The sequence below is a fragment of the Rousettus aegyptiacus genome, unplaced genomic scaffold (genome assembly GCF_014176215.1).
Source record: "Rousettus aegyptiacus isolate mRouAeg1 unplaced genomic scaffold, mRouAeg1.p scaffold_m13_p_3, whole genome shotgun sequence".
NCBI lineage: Eukaryota > Metazoa > Chordata > Mammalia > Chiroptera > Pteropodidae > Rousettus > Rousettus aegyptiacus.
Genome location: NW_023416306.1, coordinates 84,882,407 through 84,888,253, shown reverse-complemented (window position 1 = coordinate 84,888,253; position 5,847 = coordinate 84,882,407). Strand labels below are relative to the sequence as shown.

General features: G+C 35.9%; 1 pseudogene; it reads right to left on the bottom strand.

Annotated features, from left to right (window-relative positions):
- Positions 1-3,463: 3,463 nt before the first annotated feature.
- On the bottom strand, positions 3,464-3,582 carry LOC118600739 (annotated as a pseudogene).
- Between the last annotated feature and the right edge of the window lie 2,265 nt (positions 3,583-5,847).

The following is a 5,847-nucleotide window of genomic DNA, read 5'->3' as shown; positions in this document are numbered from 1 at the left end:
CAGAGGATTCCCTGAAACTCCACCTCCCCAACTCGTGGCCCACCAAAGCTACATTCAGGTGTGTCCTCAGCAAGTCCTGTGCCACTGGCTGAGCAACTCCAAGACCCACACTAGCGGCAGCTGGCTTCAGTTTCTGGTATGGCCTCTTGAAGCAACTATAAGCACAGAACCTGTGGATTGCTTGCTGAATCTTAACAGGTGGTCCTGGAGGGGCACAGCCTGGGGCTAACTTGGCCTGCAGCTGAACCCCTCTCAGGACTGCACCTCTGGACACCTACTGCACAAAGCCATGCTAATAAGACCGAGGGACTTAGGAGCTTTGTTTAGTACATAGAAACAGGTACAGAAAGGCAGTAAAAGTGGGAAGACAAAGATGCAGAATCCATATGAAGGAAGAGAACAAAGATCCAGGAAAAATGGAGTCAACCAATCTAACAGATGTAAAGTTCCAAACACTGGTTATAAGGGTGCTCAACGAACTTAGGGAAAGTGTGGATAAACTCAGTGAAATTTTTAACAAAAAGAAAAAATATATAAAAATGGAAATGGAAATTATAAAAGTGAACCAGTCAGAAATGAAGAATACATCATCTGAGATAAAGAGTATATTAGATGGAATCAACAGAGTGGATGATGAAGAGGAACCAACCACAAATATAGAGGATGGCGAAGTCAAGGACACCCAATCAGAATGTCAAAAAGAAAGGAAGCCAAGAGTATGATAATAATTTAAGGAACCTATGGGACAAAATTAAATGTAACAATATCTGTGTCATGGGGGTACCTGAAGGAGAAGAGGGAGAACAAGAAGTTGAAAACCTGTCGGAAGAAATAATGATGGAAAAATTCCCTAATCTAGTGAAGGAAATAGACATACAACCCCAGAAAGTTCAGAGAGTCTCAAAAAAGATGAACCCAAAGACCAAGACACATCTTAATTAAAATGCCAAAAGTTAAATACAAAGAGAGAATTTTAAAAGCAGCAAAAGAAAAGAAGTTAATTACCTAAAAGGGAGCTTCCATAAGACTGGCAGTCGATTTCTCAAAAGAAACTATGCAGAACAGAAGGGCCTGGCACAAAATACTCAAAATGATGAAGACACCAAATCTACCAAGAATACTTTATCCAACAAAGCTATCATTTAGAGCTGGACTGAGAAAGAGCTTACCAGACAAAAATAAGCTAAATGATTTCATCAACACAGAGCTGGCTTTACAGGAAATATTGGAGGGACTTCATTAAGAAGAAAAAACATGTATCAAAACATGACTGAAGAATAGTAATAACTATATATCGATCAACAAGTATCTCAAGTGGAAAAGAATTAAGTGTTCCAACCAAAAGATAGAATGGCTGAATGGATAAGAAAACAAGACCCCTACATATTCTGCACACAAAAAAACTCATTTCTAATTAAAAGACACACAAAGACTAAAAGGAAGGGGCTGGAAAAAGATATCGTCTTGATGGACCTAGAGGGTATTGCACTGAATGAAGTAAGTGAGATAAAGACAAATACCACATAACTTTATGTACATGTTAAATCTAAAGAACAAAATGAACAACAAAAACAGAAACAAACTCATAGACGCAGAGAATATTTTGAGGGCTACTAGATGGGAGGAGGTTGGGAGGGGAACTGTGAAAAAGGGCAAAAGGATTAAGAAGTACAAATGGATCGGTACTAAATAGTCATGGAGATATAAAGTGTAACATAAGGAAAATAGTCAATAATGGTGTAATAAATATGTAAGGGGGAAGAAGGATACTAGATTAGTGGGGTGACCATTTTGTGAGTTATATTGATCTCTAATCACTATGCTGTATAACTGAAACTAATATATTATTGTATTCCAACTATAATTGGAAATAACTCATTAAATTGTATAATGTAAGTATGAGCAACTAATTGCCTATTATATTTCAATAAATATATTTAAAAAGTGAAATTAGAAAATATTTTGAACTAAATGACAGTGAAAACACAACATACCAAATAGTGTAGAACACTAGTAAAGTAGCGTTTAGAGAGAATTTGTTAGAAGTGCCTCGATTAATAACCTGAATTTCCATCTTAAAAAAGTAGAAAAAGTAGAGCAAATTAAACCTCAAAATCAAAGGGAAAATCAGTGAAACTAAACACTTATTATTTTAGAAATCGATAAAATTAATGAATCTCTATTCAGGTTGATTAAGACAAAAAGAGAGAGACACAATTTACCAATACCAGCAAAAAATAAAGTGATGTAATTACAGTTACAACAGACATTAAAAGAATAATAAGAGAATATTATGAACAATTCTATACACATTCAGCAACTTAAATGATATAGATCAATTCCTTCAAAAACAATGAATACTCATTCAAGAAGAAACAGATAACCCCTATGCACCTGTTACCAATAACGAAACTGAATTTTCACTTATAGTCCTCAGCACAGAGAAAAACTCCAGGTTCAAATGGTATCACTAGTGACTTCTATCAAAAATTTAAGAAAGAAAAGTAATTTCAAATAAACTCTTTCAGAAAATTGAAGAGAGAAAATACTTCCCAAATCATTCTTTGAGCTACATTACACTGATACCAAAACCAGACAAAGTCATTTTTTTTTTGTTAAGTTTATTGGGGTAACGTTGGTTAATACAATTATATAATTTTCAGGTGTACATTATAATTTGACATCTGCATATTCTATTGTGTGATTGCCACCAAAGTCCAGTTTTCTTCAGCAACCATATAATTGATCCCCTTTATCTACTTTGCCCTTCCCCAACCCCCCTATATTTGACCCCTTTTACCCTCTTTATCTCTTCCTTTCTCCCTCACTCACTACCTTCTGGTAACCACTAATCCATTGTCCATGTCTCTGAGTCTCTGTTCTGTTCATTTGTTGCTTTTAGGTTTATATCCCACCTATAAGTGATATCGTGTGGTTTTCAGCTTTTTCTGTCTGGCTTATTTCGCTTAGCATGATTATCTCAAGTTCCATCCATGTTGTTGCAAATGGCAGTATTCCATCTCTTCTTATGGCTGAGTAATATTCCATCATATACACATACCACAGCTTCTTTAGCCAATCATCTATCATAGGACACTTTGGTTGCTTCCATGTCCTGGCCACTGTGAATAGTGCTGCTATGAACATCAGTGTGGAAATATCTTTTCAGATATGGGTTTTCAAGCCTTTGCTGGATCATATGGTAAATCAATTCTTAGTGTTTTGAAGAACCTCCATACTGTTTTCCATAGTGGCTGTACCGATTTGCAGTCCCACCAGCAGTGTACGAGGGTTCCTTTTTCTCTGCATCCTCTCCAACATTTGTTATTACTTGTCCTATTGATTATAGCTAATCTAACAGGTGTGAGATGGTCATTCATCATAGTGCTTTTTTTTTTAGGCGAGGCAACTCTTTGTTGCAAGGACTTTGTCAGCTTACAATCCTTTATTTTCTTTTATTTTATGCCTACTGCACCTGGTCTTCCTAAGTGGTCTCTCATCCAAGTACTAACCAGGCCCAACCGTGCTTAGCTTCTAAGATCAGATGGGATAGGACTTGTTCAAGGTAGCATGACCATAGACTCATTGTATTTTTAATTTGCATTTTCCTAGTAGCTAGTGATGTTGAGCATCTTTTCATATATTTATTGGCCATTTCTATATCCTCTAGGGAGTAGTGCCTGTTCAGGTGCTCTGCCTGTTTTTTGACTGGATCATTTGTTTTTTTGTTGTTATTATTGAGTTGTATGAGTTCCTTGTATATTTTGGATATTAGGCCCTTATCGGAGGCATTGCTTGCAAATATATTTTCCCATTCGGATGGTTGTCTCTTTACCTTGTTGACGGTTTCTTTTGCTGAGCAGAAAGTTTTAGTTTGATGTAGTCCCATTCATTTACTTTTGCTTTTACTTCCTTTGCTTTCGAGGTCAAATTCATAAAATCCCCTTTAAGTCCAAGGTCCTTAAGTTTAGTTCTGTTTTTTTTTTTCTATGCACTTTATTGTTTCAGGTCTTATATTCAAGTCCTTAATCCATTTTGAGATAATTTTGGTGTGTAGTGATAGACAGCAGTCTAGTTTCATTCTTTTGCAGGTGCCCTTCCAATTTTCCCAGCACCATTTATTGAAGAGGCTGTCCTTTCTCCACAGTATGTTTTTGGCTTTTTTGTTGAACATTATTTGCCCACATAAATATGGGTTTACTTCTGGACTCTCAATTCTGTTCCACTGGTCCATGTGTCTGTTTTGCTGCCAATACCACGCCGTTTTAGTTAGTGTCGCTTTGTAGTATAATTTGAAGTCGGGCAGAGTGATGCCTCCAGCCTCATTCTTTTTTCTCAGGGTGGTTTTGGCAGTTCGGGGTCTACTGATTTTTTTGTTCTATTTCTTTAAAAAATGCCAATGAGATTTTGATGGGGTTTGCATTAAATCTGTATGATGCTTTAGGTAATATGGTATTTCTGTGATGTCAGTCGTAATTGCCCCTCTTTCATCCTTGATTTTGTTTATTTGTGTCCTTTCTCTTTTTTCTTGAGTGAGTCTAACCAGGGGTTTGTCAATTTGATTAACCTTCTCAAAGAACCAGCTCTTTGTTGTATTTATTTTTTCTATTTATTTATTTATTTTTGTTTTCAATTTCATTTATTTCTGCTCTAATTTTGACGATTTCTTTCCTTCTGCTGACTTGAGGCTTCATTTGTTCTTCCTTATCTAGATTTTTAAGATGAAGCATTCGGTTATTTGGGCTTGTTCTTGTTTTTGGATATAGGCCTGTAATGATATGAACTTTCCTCTTATGACTGCTTTTGCCATGTCCCAAAAGTTTTGAGATGTTGCACTATCATTATCATTCTTTTCATTGTATCTCTCCATCTTTCTTTTTATTTATTCCCTGACCAAGTTATTCTTCAGTAGCATGTTATCTAATCTCCATGTTTTTGTAGTTCTTCCTGATTTCTTTTTGAAGTTGATCTCTAGTTTCAAAGCATTATGATCAGGGTTGGTATGATTTCAACCCTCTTATATTTGTTGAGGCTATCTCTGTGTCCCAGTATGTGATTGATTCTTGGAAATGTTCCATGTGCACTAGAGAAGAATGTATAAGCAGCCGTTTGGGGACGAAAGGATCTGTATATGTCAATTATGTCCAGTTGGTTTCGTGTGTCATTTCAGGATGTTATTTCCTTATTGATTTTCTGTTTGAATTATATATCCATATCCGACAGTGGAGTATTTAAGTCCCCTACTGTGATAGTGTTTTGGTCTATTTCTCTCTTTAGTTCTGTTAGGAATTGCTGTACATACCTCGGGGCTTCTTGATTGGGAGCATAGATATTAATAAGTGTTATGTCTTCTTGGTGCACGATTCCCTTTATCATTATGAAGTATTCCTCAGGATCTTTCTTTACCTTTTTTATTTTGAAGTCTATTTCATCCAATATTAGTACTGCTACTCCCACTTTTCTCTGAATGCCATTTGCTTGAAATATCATTTTTCACCCTTTCACTTTGAGTCTCCATTTGTCTTTGGAGCTGAGATGTGTCTCCCGAGGCAGCATGGGTTGGGTTCTGTTTTTTGATCCATTCTGCAACTCTGTGTCTTTTTATTGGTGAGTTCAGTTAATTTACATTTAGGGTGATTATTGAAATATGAGATATTCTGATAGCCATTTATCTTTTGCTTTCTGGTAGCTTGGTGTTTCCATTACTTCCTTGTCCTTGTGTTTCTGTTGTCTTTATTTTGATTGGCTTTTGTGAGTTTTGCCTCTGGTTCTTATTTTATGTTATATACTTCAGTTCTGAATATTCTGTTACATATTACAAATATGTAAAGGAAAGTTATATATATA